Source organism: Nerophis ophidion, linkage group LG23 (assembly GCF_033978795.1).
Source record: "Nerophis ophidion isolate RoL-2023_Sa linkage group LG23, RoL_Noph_v1.0, whole genome shotgun sequence".
In the NCBI taxonomy this organism is placed as follows: Eukaryota; Metazoa; Chordata; class Actinopteri; order Syngnathiformes; family Syngnathidae; genus Nerophis; species Nerophis ophidion.
Genome location: NC_084633.1, coordinates 7,424,641 through 7,441,948, shown reverse-complemented (window position 1 = coordinate 7,441,948; position 17,308 = coordinate 7,424,641).

Below are 17,308 nucleotides of genomic sequence, written 5' to 3'. Positions count from 1 at the left end.
CTTACTGAATAGCTCTTAATATTCTTCCCTTTATGCGATTTCAAATTACCGGTATTGAAATCAGCCTCCTCCATTTTGAAAATGATGACAGGGGAAGTGTCACGAAGTTGACCAGGCGGTAATACTAAGCATGCGCTAATTATTATGCGAAGCGAGTTTGACCCGGCAGTAATTCAAGGCAGGCGCATATTACATACCCTGCGGTAATTCAAGGAAATACGGTAATTGCATTTGTTTTATAGTCAGATTCAATCTCAATCGCAGATAGATACCATTTGTCATCATTAATAAGTGTATCCTGGACAGATGATTTTCAAGTTTTTAATACCATCAATTAACAATGACAACATTTTAGTGCAGGGGTAGGGAACCTATGGCTCTCGAGCCAGATGTGGCTCTTTTGATGACTGCATCTGGCTCTCAGATAAATCTTAGCCGACATTGCTTAACACGATAAGTAATGAATAATTCCGCTGGTAATCACAAATTTGATTGATTGATTGAAACTTTTATTAGTAGATTGCACAGTACAGTACATATTCCGTACAATTGACCACTGAATGGTAACACCCGAATAAGTTTTTCAACTTGTTTAAGTTGGGGTCATGGTACGTGTTAAAGTGTTAAAAACAACGTTGAAAATATAAAACATTCTCATGCATTTTAATCCGTCCATCCGTTTTGTACCCCACCAGTTCAAGAAGTCGCATTAAGATGTATTTTATTTATTATTGGTTAGCTTCAGAATAACAATGTTATTAAAAAGAATATATATTATACTTTAAAAATGTTGGTCTACTCAAAAATGCATGCATTTAGTTGTATTATATGGCTCTCACAGAAATACATTTTTAAATATTTGGCTTTCATGGCTCTCTCAGCCAAAAGGTTCCCGACCCCTGCGTTAATGAAATGTTTTTTTTAACTTTATGCTTTTTTCAAACAGATCAACACAAGATAGATAGATGGATAGTACTTTAAATTGATTCCTTCAGGAGAGTTCCCTCAGGAAAATTAAAATTCCAGCAGCAGTGTACAGAGTTGAGATAAAATTTAAAAAGTAAATAATGGACATAAACAGGCTTTTAATGACAATAAAAAGATTAACTGCAGTGCGTTTGTGTCTTGTCAGACTTTGTATTTTGTCAATGAGATATTAAGAAAAATGTCCTTTTTTGGTATTTTGTAAAATACAGTGTTACAATTTAAGTTGCATTTGTCTATTTGACACATCTTTATTTGATATGACTATAAACAAAATACGGAATAAATGTCCTACTTGCTAAAACACCAAATTTGTGTGGGGGTTGAATTATTTTGATCACAACTGTACATCATGTTTAAATACCAATTCCACGCATTAATAACCATTAATAAGAAATTGTTATTTGTATTTAATGTGTGGTGTGTAAAAGACTCATTGAGTAAATGTAATGCTCTATCGTCCAGTTTGTATGTAAGACACAGAACGAACTGAAACACATTGAAGCAAGATGTGTTTACTAACACGCAAACGCGGCGCAATGGAGTGACGTTCGACAGCAACCAGAGAGAGACCTGTCAGTCCCAGTGGTTAAAGCAACTTAATGGATAATTATGTTACCTCAATGTTTCACTTTTTTGAGTGCATTAACATTGGCCTGTGGATTAATGGATTGCGAGGAGAACGGTTGATAAAACGCAGGCGTGACTCCTCGTGAGTAAAGTGCGTTGGAACTTTAGAGGAGGAAAATATTGTTTGTTATAAACTTTTGTGTGGGGTTGCTTCCTTATTTCTCATTATTCAAAGCTGATTTTAGCTGATACACACAGCTGTATTAAAAAACCCAAAACACTGATAACAGTATCGTTAGTCCAGAATCTTCACGGTCCTCATGGACCGACCTAATTAGGAACCGGTACCAAAAACTACTGGTACTCTGTATTGTTACCTACAAGTGAGTGTTGTTATACACATTAGACTACACTCAAGTCTACTTCATTGGGTGAAACAAGTGGCCAAATGGGGGTTATTTCATGTTTGAAGGGCTCAAATATTAGTAAAAAAACACATTTAGAAGCTTGTAAACATATTTTTTTATGCTTTAACTACTAATTTAATTAGTAATCCTTCTTTGTGGAAATGTGTTTACCACATTAATGTCCTAGTACTAATTAACCATAAATGGAGTACTGTAGTTGTTTCTCCTACTAGTTTTTAATGCTAACTGCCACATTTCGCATTATAGAACCAAACAAAACCACTAAAAATAGTCCACACTGTCAGTGATTTAAAAAGACTCAATGGCACACACAAACAGGCCCAAGTCCAAAACCGTGCAGCGCAGCATGAGTGCACCTTTTCTTTTATTTGTAATTTCTCTTAAAACTGCCCATCACAACAGCACACAACTCTCGTTGTTGTCGTTTTGTGCCGCCTTTGTGTCAGATTAGCAACCATGGAAACCAACATTTCAATAACAGCAGCAGTGTCTGAGAGACAGCGAACACTTACAAGTAATCACACAAAGGAGATGATTTTGGATGCAAGCATAACCTCATTTCTTATTCAGACATCTCGAGTTGCCTCTCTGGGTTTTATCTTCAATCAGCTTGTACGCGTGTCAAAGATGGCAGCTCGGCATTCGAAATGTACCATGAAAACAATGATAACACCGAGCGAGGTGTGCATGGTTGTTTATAACACTGCTCCAGCACAAACTTATTGGCCCAAGTTGCAATTTGCTGCCTGAAGCTTTCTCGGATGTATTGATTATGTGTTCACAATTCCTAGAAGGCACTACTGACTCAGCACATTTTCTTCTCTTACATCTTTTAGGTGTATTGGACCATCTTCCTTTGTACTTTGGCGCCGGTTCTGTTGTTACACAACACGATATAGGACCGACACAAAGGGAAAACATAGCTTTCAGCACTCTACAATACACCTAACATAACAAAGTTGACATTTTGTATTTCTAAATAATAATAAAAATGTCATGTTAACACACTCGAGCATTGTTATTTAATGTCACTCAGACGTAATTGGATTGTAAGTATCCTTTTAGGTCAGGGCGATCATGTTGTTGTTAATAACAAGCCTAGTTTACATGGACAACACCAGCCTGACTATTGACCTTAGTGTAAAGGATTTATTTTGTCACCGTGACCTCGGCTCCCTCCTACCCCTCCAAACCCTCTGGCAGAGCTTCACGTACACCTCCCAAAAAATCTAAACCTGAGTCAACAGCAAAGCAGACCGCATAGCTGTGATTGGTTGACTTTTATTTAGTGCATCATTTGGGATATATATAGTCTTTCCTGTTTTTCCCCTCAAGTCATTATTTTTATTGCTCTTGCGAAAAGTGGCTTTTCTCATTAATAACTGGTGTGTGAAGTGTTTGCATTAAAATTTGTTTGAGTGCATGTACCATATGATAGGTTTAACCTGGTTGATTATTTTGAACCTTCTTACTGTAATTATTATTTTTCTAATGTATAAGTTGGTTCCATCCTGCCGCTTATTCGAGTCTGGGTCTCACCCACACACATCAGGTGCGCCACCGCTGCTGCCCACTGCTCCCCTCACTTCCCAGGGGGTGATCAAGGTTGATGGGTCAAATGCAGAGAACAATTTCGCCACACCTAGTGTGTGTGTGAAAATCATGGGTACTTTAACACACACACATTATATATATATATTCGAATACGAATCGCGATTCTCACATTGTGCGATTCAGAATCGATTCTCATTTTTTTTTAAATCGATTTTTTATTTTTTTTATCAATCCAACAAAACAATGCACAGCAATACCATAACAATGCAATCCAATTCCAAAACCAAACCTGGCCCAGCAATACTCAGAACTGCAAAAAACAGAGCAATTGAAAGGAGACACAAACACGACACAGAACAAACCAAAAGTAGTGAAACAAAATTGAATATTATCAACAACAGTATCAATATTAGTTATAATTTCAGCATAGCAGTGAATAAAAATCCCTCTGACATTATCATAAGACATTTATTAAAAAAAACAATAGTGTCACAGTGGCTTACACTTGAATCGCATCTCATAAGCTTGACAACACACTGTGTCCAATGTTTTCACAAAGATAAAATAAGTCATATTTTTGGTTTGTCTAATAGTTAAAACGAATTTACATTATTGCAAGCAGTTGATAGAACATTGTCCTTTACAATTATAAACGCTTTTTAAAAAAAAATCTACTACTCTGCTAGCATGTCAGCAGACTGGGGTAGATCCTGCTGAAATCCTATGTATTGAATGAATACAGAAGCGTTTTGACTCTGAAAAATATCGTTTTTTTAATCCTAAAAATACCGTTTTTGAATCGAAAAAATCGATATATAATCGAATCACGACCCCAAGAATCGATATTGAATCGAATCGTGGGACACCCAAAAATTCGCAGCCCTAATATATATATATATATATATATATATATACGTGTATATGTATGTATATATATATATATATATACGCGTATATATATATATATATATATATATTTGTGTGTGTATGTATGTCTCTCTCTATATGTATATATATAAATATGTATTTATATGCTTCGATGAGGTGGCAACTTGTCCAGGGTCTACCCCGCCTTCTGCCCGATTGTAGCTGAGATAGGCACCAGCGCCCCCCGCGACCCCAAAGGGAATAAGCGGTAGAAAATGGATGGATGGATATATTTATGTGTATGTATGTACATATATTTTTCTATATATGTATGTGTGTGTATGTATGTACATATATATGTGTATGTATGTACATATGTATGTGTAAAAATATACACATACATAAACATAGATATATGAACATATATATGTGTGTGTACATATATAGACATATAGTACATACATGAACATATGTATGTATGTCTGTATATTTATATATATATATGTACGTGTATGCAGTGTATATATATAAATATGTACATATATACACATATATGGGCATACACTACATACATACACATAGATATGTAATTATGTCTGTATATGTATTTATATGTAGGTGTATATATGTATGTATATATATATATATATATATATATACACATATATATATATACTGTGTTTACATATAATAATACAATGGATATATAATTAATAATTATTATAATTGAACATTGCGAGCGGCAGCATGTGTGGGTATGTGCGTGTGCCTCACAATAAGAAGGTCCTGGCTTCTATCCCTAGGCTCAGAGTTTTTTGTGGGGAGTTTGCATGTTCTCCTTGTGACTGTGTGGGTTCCCTCCGGGTACTCCGGCTTCCTCCCACCTCCAAAGACACGCACCTGGCAAATATGTTGATTGGCAACACTAAATTGGTCCAAGTGTGTGAATGTGAGTTTGAATGTTTGTCTGTCTTATCTGTGTTGGCCCAGTGATAAACTGGTGACTTATTCAGGGTGTACGAATGCAGCTGAGGTGGGCTTCAGCACCCTCCGCGACCCCGAGGGGGACAAGCGGTAGAAGATGGATGGATGGATGGACGGAATATCAAGAGTATGTGAAAATTCATCTTCTACCTTGTTTACTTCTGTGACAGCCTCCTTAATGTGTTGTAATCAATCAAAAATATCAAGCAGCTAAAAGTCAAACATGGAATAGAGTGCAGAGAGTGTTTTGCATTTTTTTTCCCTCATGCCTTGCAATGGATAATGGTTGTAATTTAGATTTTTTTACGGTGATGGGACGTTTTTTATTATGTCCACAAAATTCAGTGAGCAGGTTATTTGTGACGATGTCTTAACTTTTTGTGCTTGTTGAATAGTTTTTTTTGCACCATGATTAGGAAAGGTTGTTTGGATTGGGTCATACAACTAACTGCTGTGCTTATAATGGTAAGAAAGAACACATCATAGTCACTGATCTTAGTTTCTTACGTTTTCCACATGATGGCGGCAAATTGCCACCTGTCAGACCCCTGGGTATATAAATTTAATATGAAAACTTCGGAAGCTGATTTGAAGCTTCCGGCAGACCGCATTTGGTCCGTGAGGCATGGTTTGAACACCACTAATTTAGAGTGTGCAAGGTGGAGGTTTTCATTAATAATTGGCAGAAGGAGTATGTTGGTCAAGTGAGAGTAAACCCTTAAAATTCCATTTTGAGTTTGCTTACTTTCAGAATACTGTTTATCAGTGACAGAATGAGGGCAGACGCTGTCTGGTGGGATGGATACTTTATGGCAAGGGTGTCAAATGTAAGGCCCACGGGCCGGATCAGGTTTTAACCGGCCCCTGGGATGAGTTTGCTAAGTATTAAAATGAGCCAAAATTTTTGAAAGAAAGAAATTGCTGTTATAAATGTTTCCAATAGATGTCGCAATAGCAATTATTTGTATCTTTGTAGATTATGTTACATATGTAAAAATAATAAACCACATGAGGTTAGTGCAAAATGAGCAAAATAAATATACTGTAATTTGATTTTGATATTTATTTATTTTTGTTCTTGATAGATTAAAAATGACTCATGAACATTATCACATAATTTATTCAGAAAGTATAAATAACGACAAATACATGTAGAATACTATTAACCGCAACCCATAAGTGTGAAAAAATAATCAACAACAACATTAAGATGTGTAAGTTTTCAGAATGTACTTGTTCTATTTTTAAACAAAGAAAACAATCTGAAGTTGTCTTTATTTTTAAGTTATCACGCTGTGATTTTACCATTTCGGCCCACTTGGGAGTAGATTTTTCTTCATGTGGCCCCCGATCTAAAATGAGTTTGACACCCCTGCTTTATGGTCATCAGCAAACACAATTTTTTGAGAGAATGGGATTCAAACATCATGCCACATGAATACTTCCATATAACAGTAAACCAGTATAGGTTTATATAGATTAACAGTTGATCTGTAATTGCCATAAGGAAATTTGAGTTTCTTATTTCAGCGGTGCATCAAGGCTTCATGTACTGCCTGCCAGTGTGTATCGAAATGTAAAATCATGCCCGGGTTCATCGGAAATGTGAGATTGTGCTGTCAGATCAGTAAACGCCACCTTTATCGTTTTTTATCCAATTTCCAGCCCTCATAAGTCACCTCAGCTGCTTGGCTCAGCTCACGTATTTTTAGCAATAAAGCTCAGTTTTCTATTGATTGTATCTGTTCTTTTCCGTGTGTGTGTGTGTTGAGTTGGAGGTAAGCCACATTTCTACGGCCGTCTATCGTCCTTGCAGTGTCATTACGGGGCTCCTCATGTTGCAGCTTGAGGCCTTTTCTCGACTGGACGTCCAGTCTTGCAGCGCTTGTCATTTAATACAATCCCAGAGCAGCAGATCCTCACTTATTAGACGTGTTCAGCTGCAGGGTGCACAGTGCGACACATCATGTGTTTTATGGGCGATGGAAATGTCAAAGCTGCTCTGGGAAGACTTTCTACTAGACCAGGGGTATCAGACTCGTTTTAGATTGGGGGCCACATGGAGAAAAATCTACTCCCAAGTGGGCCGGACTTGTAAAATCACGACATGATAACGTAAAAATAAAGACAAGTTCAGATGGTTTTCTTTGTTTAAAAATACAACAAACACATTCTGAATTTGTAAAAATCTAAATGTTTTTTTTTTTTCTTTTTACCCTTACATGTTGCGGTTAATAGTATATATACTTTATTTGTTGTTTTTTATATTTTTCTGAATAAAGTATATGACAATGTACACCAGTCAACTAATTGGTGTTAATTTTCCATCTATCGAGATGAAAAAAATCATATCAAAATCAAATTACAGTATGTTATTTATGTAGTTTGATCATTTTCCTCGACTGATGTACTAACATCATGTGGTTTATTTTGTACATACATATGTAGCATTTATAGCACTATACAGATACAAATAATAGCTATTGCGACATCCAGTGTACACATTTTGAACAGCTGTTTCTTTCATTCAAATATTTCAGGTTAATTTTTATACTTAGCAAACTAATCCCAGTAGGTTGGATAAAACCTGTTTGCCTTTGGGGTGTACGTTTGACACCCCTGTACTAGACCGTGACATTTTTTTTGTCAACGTTGGTGAGGTCACTAATGAAAGTTGGGGTGGGTAATTTTTTTCACTATTTTGTACAATATACATGTGGACCTTTTCTACCGGAGGAACTTTTTCAGGAACTTCCCCACTCACCCAGGTAAATAAAGTCCACCGTGTTTTCACCAAAAACTACCCGGGTAGATTCAGTTCTTCGGGAACCTTTCGGAGTTCCTCCTATCTAGGTGGGACTTTTCCAAGCGACCAGGAACCTTTTTGAGGGAAAGGTTGTTTAGATTGGGTCATACAAGTAAATTATGTGCTTCTAATGTGAAGAAAGAACACATGGTCGCCACTGATCTTAGTTTCTTACGTTTTCCACATGATAATGACAAATTGCCAAAAACTATCCGGGTAAAGTCAGTTCTTCAGGAACCTTTTGGAATTCTTCCTATCTAGGTGGGACTTTTTCCAGCGACCAGTAACCTTTTCGGTGGAATGGTTGTTTGGATTGGGTCATAAAACTAAAAGCTGTGCTTCTAATGTTAAGAAAGAACACATTGTCGCACTGAACTTCAATCAATCAATCAATCAATCAATGTTTATTTATATAGCCCCAAATCACAAATGTCTCAAAGGACTGCACAAATCATTACGACTACAACATCCTCGGAAGAACCCACAAAAGGGCAAGGAAAACTCACACCCAGTGGGCAGGGAGAAATCACATTCAGTGGGACGCCAGCGACAATGCTGACTATGAGAAACCTTGGAGAGGACCTCAGATGTGGGCAACCCCCCCCCCCTCTAGGGGACCGAAAGCAATGGATGTTGAGCGGGTCTAACATGATACTGTGAAAGTTCAATCCATAGTGGCTCCAAGACAGCAGTGAGAGTCCCGTCCACAGGAAACCATCTCAAGCGGATCAGCAGCGTAGAGATGTCCCCAACCGATACAGGCGAGCGGTCCATCCTGGGTCCCGACGAGCGGTCCATCCTGGGTCTCGACTCTGGACAGTCAGTACTTCATCCATGGTCATCGGACCGGACCCCCTCCACAAGGGAGTGGGGGACATAGGAGAAAGAAAAGAAGCGGCAGATCACCTGGTCTAAAAAGGAGGTCTATTTAAAGGCTAGAGTATACAGATGAGTTTTAAGATGAGACTTAAATGCTTCTACTGAGGTAGCATCTCGAACTGTTACCGTGAGGGCATTCCAGAGTACTGGAGCCCGAACGGAAAACGCTCTATAGCCCGCAGACTTTTTTTGAGCTCTAGGAATCACTAATAAGCCGGAGTCTTTTGAACGCAGATTTCTTGCCGGGACATACGGTACAATACAATCGGCAAGATAGGCTGGAGCTAGACCGTGTAGTATTTTATACGTAAGTAGTAAAACCTTAAAGTCACATCTTAAGTGCACAGGAAGCCAGTGCAGGTGAGCCAGTACAGGCGTAATATGATCAAACGTTCTTGTTCTTGTCAAAAGTCTAGCAGCCGCATTTTGTACCAACTGTAATCTTTTAATGCTAGACATTGGGAGACCCGAAAATAATACGTTACAGTAATCGAGACGAGACGTAACAAACGCATGGATAATGATCTCGGCGTCTTTAGTGGACAAAATGGAGCGAATTTTAGCGATATTACGGAGATGAAAGAAGGCCGTTTTAGTAACGCTTTTAATGTGTGACTCAAAGGAGAGAGTTGGGTCGAAGATAATACCCAGATTTTTTACAGAGTCACCTTGTTTTATTATTTGGTTGTCAAATGTTAAAGTTGTATTATTAAATAGAGGTCGGTGTCTAGCAGGACCGATAATCAGCATTTCCGTTTTTTTGGCATTAAGTTGCAAAAAGTTAGCGGACATCCATTGTTTAATTTCATTAAGACACGCTTCCAACTGACTACAGTCCGGCGTGTTGGTCAGCTTTAGGGGCATGTAAAGTTGGGTGTCATCAGCATAACAGTGAAAGCTAATACCGTATTTGCGTATGACGTCACCTAGCGGCAGCATGTAGATGCTGAAGAGTACAGGGCCAAGGACCGAACCCTGGGGAACTCCACACGTTACCTTAACATAGTCCGAGGTCACACTGTTATAGGAGACGCACTGCATCCTATCAGTAAGATAAGAGTTAAACCATGACAGGGCTGAGTCTGAAATACCAATTCGTATTTTGATACGCTCTAATAAAATATTATGATCGACGGTATCGAAAGCAGCGCTAAGATCGAGGAGCAGCAACATAGATGACGCATCAGAGTCCATCGTTAGCAATAGATCATTAGTCAGTTTTGCGAGGGCTGTCTCAGTCGAGTGATTTGCCCTGAAACCGGATTGAAAGGTTTCACATAGATTGTTAAACGCTAAGTGCTCATTTAGCTGCTCTGCAACAATTTTTTCGAGGATTTTCGAAATAAAGGGAAGGTGAGACACCGGTCGGTAGTTTACCATGAGGTCTGGATCGAGGTTAGGTCTTTTAAGGAGAGGATGAATAACCGCTTTTTTGAATGCAACGGGAACAGTGCCCGAGGAAAGTGATAAGTTTATAATATTTAGCACTGATGGACCTAATAATACAAAAAGCTCCTTGATAAGTTTCCCAGGAAGTGGGTCAAGTAAACATGTTGTTTGTTTTATTCCATTTACACGTTGTAACAATCCTTCTAATGTTATTTCATCAAAACGAGAGAAACTATTTTGGATATTTGCAGTATCCGCCGTATATACAATCGTATCTGTGTTACTATAACCCCGTTGTAGCTGGGACGCATTGTCTTTAATCTCCTTTCTAATAAGTTCAATTTTCTTATTAAAGAACTTCATAAAGTCATCTGCCGAATGGGTGGAGCTACTGGAAGGAGTCCCTTGTTGGGTTAGCGATGCTACTGTACTAAACAAAAATTTTGGATCGTTTTTATTAATGCGGATGAGATTTGAGTAATAATTAGTTTTAGCTAAGGTAAGCATGCGTTTATAAGTTATTAAACTATCACTCCATGCTTGATGGTGCACCTCAAGTTTAGTCGTGCGCCATTTGCGTTCCAGCTTTCTACATAATAATTTCTGAGCTCTAGTTTCTTCAGTAAACCATGGGGTACGCCTTTTTGGAGCCTTTTTTAACTCCAGCGGTGCTATACTATCAATGGTTTCGCGCAGGGCGTTGTTAAAGTTGTTAGTGAGGTTATCAATAGAGCCCACATACTTTGGGAACGGTGCCATTACCGAGGGCAGTAGGTCCGCAAGAGTCGTCGTTGTGGCAGCATTAATGTTGCGGCTGCTATAGCAGTTATTATTATTATTAGCTTGCCGAACATGAGTCTGAACTTCGAATTTTATAAGGTAATGATCGGACATTACTTTAGTATACGGGAGTATCATAACTTTGGAGACGGTGATACCTCTGACAAGCACTAGGTCTATCGTATTACCGCTGCGATGCGTCGGTTCATTTATTATTTGTGTAAGACCACAGCTATCAATTATAATCTGGAGCGCCACGCACGGTGGGTCCAATGGGGTATTCATATGGATATTAAAGTCCCCCATTATAATTATATTATCGGCGTGCGTCACTAGATCAGCAACAAACTCTGAGAATTCACTAATAAAGTCCGAATAGGGCCCTGGGGGGCGGTAGATAACGGCCAGGCACAGAGGCAGAGGTGTGGCAGACTTCATAGAAAGCACCTCAAACGATTTATATTTATTATTTAAGTTAGGACTAAAGTTAAAGTTTTCGTTGTATATTAGTGCGACACCCCCTCCCCTTTTGAGGTGACGGGCAATATGCGCATTCGTATAGTTAGGAGGGGATGCCTCATTTATCGCAAAAAAGTCGTCTGGTTTAAGCCAGGTTTCGCTAAGACCGATGACGTTAAGGTTGTTGTCTCTAATGACCTCATTGACTAATAACGTTTTGGGAGACAAAGATCTGATGTTTAGAAAGCCCATATTATAGGTAGTGGGCTGTTTTAAGGAGTTGTTGATAAAATTATCCGTAGTAGCAATATTAATAATGTTGCATTTATTATGCGCAGTGTACTTAAAATAATTACGACCATATCTAGGAATTGATATGACGGGAATTTTCAGATTGTCTACTTGGCGCTGCGATAAACTGAACGCATCATAATTTGCCACCTCAGTAGAACGCATGTCTAACTCTGACGAAGTCATAGACACAGTAGAAAAAACATTTTGTGAGTTGTGTATTATTCTACGAAAATTGCTATGTGTACAGGGATCATCCAGCCTGGCGCTGGCTAGCTCTAACTTAACTGACTCCATACCCAGGCTAGCAGGCTCTGTAATTGCCTGTGACCGGGCTTGCTCTAGTGCAGTTAGTCAAATGTGGCTCAATGCGAAGTCTATGTTCCGAGACAAGAGGATAGCGCCTTCCTGGTTAGGGTGAAGGCCGTCTCTCCTCAGCAAGCCAGGTTTGCCCCAGAAAGAGGGCCAATTATCAATAAACGTAAATCCCTGTTGTCTGCAGAAGCTATCCAGCCACCTGTTAAGAGAGACTAATCTGCTATATCTCTCATCATTGCCTCTCCCAGGCAGGGGGCCAGAGACAATTACTCGATGCCTGGACATCTTTCTGGCGAGATTACAAGCCCTGGCTATGTTTCTCTTTGTAATCTCTGATTGTCTCATCCTAACGTCATTGGAGCCAACGTGTATTACTATATTCGCATAACTAGTGGTGCGGTTAGCCTGCCGTACGTGCTTACTAGACCTGTTGCGAGTTAGCTCCCTAAGATTAGCTTCAATGTCAGGTGCTCTGCCCCCGGGAATACACTTAATTGTGGCTGGTTTGCTAAGCTTTATGTTTCAGGTGATGGAGTCCCCTATAACTAAAGTGTGGTGCCCGGTAGACTGGGGTGTAGGACTAGCTAAAGGGCTAAATCTATTATGCGTCTCAACCGGTACACCGTAGCTTGTAGGCCGATTAGGGCTGCTACAAGCTGGGCTAGTTAGCTCGCTACAGCTAACGCTAGCAGATGTGTCCGCAACATCTAAAGTTACGAAATTACACTGCTCTAACTGGCGGACACGGCTCTCTAGCAAAGCCAACCTATCCATGAGTAAAGTGCACGAAGCGCAGGAAGCCATACTCATAGAAACTTTCCGTCGCCGAGTGGAGTGCCAGCTGTCTTCGGGAAGTGGTGGTCACGGTGGCGGGGGAGAAGCTTCCTTCAGACCGGCGCTGCCTTTCTCCGCTAGCCTCGTTAGCTTAGCAGCTAGCTAGCTGAGGGCGAAGTGGTGAGACAGAGATCGGGTGATTTGCAAGTTAAATTGAACTATTAAATATGTTCGATAAGTTGTAAATAAAGCTGCAAAACAGTTAAAATCACACAGATAGAACGATACTTAGCTTTTTTGCAACAAGAGCAGTCAGCGAGCAGTCATTCACGTTGACCCGGAACTTAGTTTCTTACGTTTTCCACATGATGGTGACAAATTGCCAAAAACTACCTGGGTACATCCAGTTCTTCAGGAACCTTTCGGAGTCCCTCCTATCTAGGTGGGACTTTTCCAAGCCACCAGGAACCTTTTCGGAGGAAAGGTTGTTTGGATTTGGCCATACAAGTAAATATTGTGCTTCTAATGTTAAGAAAGAACACATCGTTGCCACTGATCTTAGTTTCCTACGTTTTCCACATGATGGCGACAAATTGCCAAAAACTACCCGGGTACATCCAGTTCTTCAGGAACCTTTTGGAGTGCCTTCTATCTAGGTGGGACTTTTCCAAGCAACCAGGAACCTTTTCGGGGGAAAGGTTTTTTGGATTGGGTCATACAAGTAAATGTTGTGCTTCTAATGTTAAGAAAGAACACATCGTCGCCACCGATCTTAGTTTCTTACGTTTTCCACATGATGGCGACAAATTGCCAAAAACTACCCGGGTACATCCAGTTCTTCGGGAACCTTTCGGAGTTCCTCCTATCTAGGTGGGACTTTTCCAAGCAACCAGGAACCTTTTTGGGGGAAAGGTTGTTTGGAGTGGGTCATACAAGTAAATTATGTGCTTCTAATGTGAAGAAAGAACACATGGTCGCCACTGATCTTAGTTTCTTACGTTTTCCACATGATAATGACAAATTGCCAAAAACTATCCGGGTAAAGTCAGTTCTTCAGGAACCTTTTGGAATTCTTCCTATCTAGGTGGGACTTTTTCCAGCGACCAGTAACCTTTTCGGTGGAATGGTTGTTTGGATTGGGTCATAAAACTAAATGCTGTGCTTCTAATGTTAAGAAAGAACACATTGTCGCACTGAACTTAGTTTCTTACGTTTTCCACATGATGGTGACAAATTGCCAAAAACTACCTGGGTACATCCAGTTCTTCAGGAACCTTTCGGAGTCCCTCCTATCTAGGTGGGACTTTTCCAAGTCACCAGGAACCTTTTCGGAGGAAAGGTTGTTTGGATTTGGTCATACAAGTAAATATTGTGCTTCTAATGTGAAGAAAGAACACACTGATCTTAGTTTCTTACGTTTTCCACATGATGGCGACAAATTGCCAAAAACTACCCGGGTACATCCAGTTCTTCAGGAACCTTTCGGAGTTCCTTCTATCTAGGTCGGACTTTTTCAAGCAACCAGGAACCTTTTCGGGGGAAAGGTTGTTTGGATTGGGTCATACAAGTAAATGTTGTGCTTCTAATGTTAAGAAAGAACACATCGTTGCCACTGATCTTAGTTTCCTACGTTTTCCACATGATGGCGACAAATTGCCAAAAACTACCCGGGTACATCCAGTTCTTCGGGAACCTTTCGGAGTTCCTCCTATCTAGGTGGGACTTTTCCAAGCAACCAGGAACCTTTTGGGGGGAAAGGTTGTTTGGAGTGGGTCATACAAGTGAATGCTGTGCTTCTCATGTTAAGAAAGAACACATTGTCGCCACAGATCTTAGTTTCTTACGTTTTCCACACGATGGCGACAAATTGCCAAAAACTATCCGGGTAAAGTCAGTTCTTCAGGAACCTTTTGGAATTCTTCCTATCTAGGTGGGACTTTTTCCAGCGACCAGTAACCTTTTCGGTGGAATGGTTGTTTGGATTGGGTCATAAAACTAAATGCTGTGCTTCTAATGTTAAGAAAGAACACATTGTCGCACTGAACTTAGTTTCTTACGTTTTCCACATGATGGTGACAAATTGCCAAAAACTACCTGGGTACATCCAGTTCTTCAGGAACCTTTCGGAGTCCCTCCTATCTAGGTGGGACTTTTCCAAGTCACCAGGAACCTTTTCGGAGGAAAGGTTGTTTGGATTTGGTCATACAAGTAAATATTGTGCTTCTAATGTGAAGAAAGAACACACTGATCTTAGTTTCTTACGTTTTCCACATGATGGCGACAAATTGCCAAAAACTACCCGGGTACATCCAGTTCTTCAGGAACCTTTCGGAGTTCCTTCTATCTAGGTGGGACTTTTCCAAGCAACCAGGAACCTTTTCGGGGGAAAGGTTGTTTGGATTGGGTCATACAAGTAAATGTTGTGCTTCTAATGTTAAGAAAGAACACATCGTTGCCACTGATCTTAGTTTCCTACGTTTTCCACATGATGGCGACAAATTGCCAAAAACTACCCGGGTACATCCAGTTCTTCAGGAACCTTTTGGAGTGCCTTCTATCTAGGTGGGACTTTTCCAAGCAACCAGGAACCTTTTCGGGGGAAAGGTTTTTTGGATTGGGTCATACAAGTAAATGTTGTGCTTCTAATGTTAAGAAAGAACACATCGTCGCCACCGATCTTAGTTTCTTACGTTTTCCACATGATGGCGACAAATTGCCAAAAACTACCCGGGTACATCCAGTTCTTCGGGAACCTTTCGGAGTTCCTCCTATCTAGGTGGGACTTTTCCAAGCAACCAGGAACCTTTTGGGGGGAAAGATTGTTTGGAGTGGGTCATACAAGTGAATGCTGTGCTTCTCATGTTAAGAAAGAACACATTGTCGCCACAGATCTTAGTTTCTTACTTTTTCCACACGATGGCGACAAATTGCCACTTGTCATACCCCAGGGTATTTGAATTTAATATGAAAACATGAGGGGGGCTAACATCAATGGATGTTTAAGATGGACACACTGTTCAGGTGAAAAATGTCTACCTCTTCTGGACGACAGCGGACAATAAGGAAGCCTTTGGTGATTACTACAAATAATAATTATAATTACAACAATATAGTCATTTGAAAATGACCTTTGAGTTGGTGATTTTACTGTGATCTAGCGACTACCTTTTAAAGCCTGCTCAGTAGCCTTGTGGTTAGTGTCCGCCCTGAGATTGGTAGGTTGTGAGTTCAAACCCTGGCCGAGTCATACCAAAGAGTATAATAATGGGACCAATTGCTTCCCTGCTTGGCACTAAGCATCAAGGGTTGGAATTGGGGGTTAAATCACCAAAATGATTCCCGAGCGCGGTCACTGCTGCTGCTCACTGCTCCTCTCAGGGGATAAACATGGGGGTGGGTCGAATGCAGAGGGTAATTTCACCACACCTAGTGTGTGTGTGACTATCAGTAGTAATTTAACTTAAATATATGTGGTATAAAACGAGTAAAACATTAATGCATTTTTGTTTTCCAATTGTTGTTGAAATTCCGTGCTTTGTTTCTGGTTTAGGTTACAGAGAACACCTAAAACAATGATGACACATTCTTAGAATCACAAGTAATTTTTTTCTTGAAAAAAAAGCCTCAAAAGATAGTAACCTTTGGTAACACTTTAGTATGGGAACATATTCATCATTAATAAATTGCTTATTAAAGTAACAAAGACTTAATTTAGAGTTATTTGGACACTAGAGGAACATAAAAGGGTTAGGGTTACTAATAAACAATAATTCTGAAGTTATTGAGGGAACACTCAGTTAATGGCTTACTAGTTGTATAATAAGGCATTGATAAGTACTTAATAATGACTAATTAAGTGCCGATATGTTACTAATTTGCATGGTAATGAGCAATTAATTAATGGTGAATATGTGTTCCCCATACTTTTTTTGCAACTGAAGAGTAGCACTGTTGATGCAAAACAACAATCAAAGGTCCTCTATATGACAGGAGTGATCTACTGCTTAAAAAAAAACAAAAAACATTCCTGCAAAGTTTTATTCTAAGATTTTATTTGCGACACGATCAGTTTTCTATCTTTAAAAAGACCTACTGCAAAAACACGATTCAAAGATCCTCTGAATGACGCGAGCCCTGCTGTTTTTTTTTTTATAACAGACGTAATGCAAACATGATAATCAAAGATGTTTTATATTAAATGACGGCAATAGTGTTTATTTTTTAT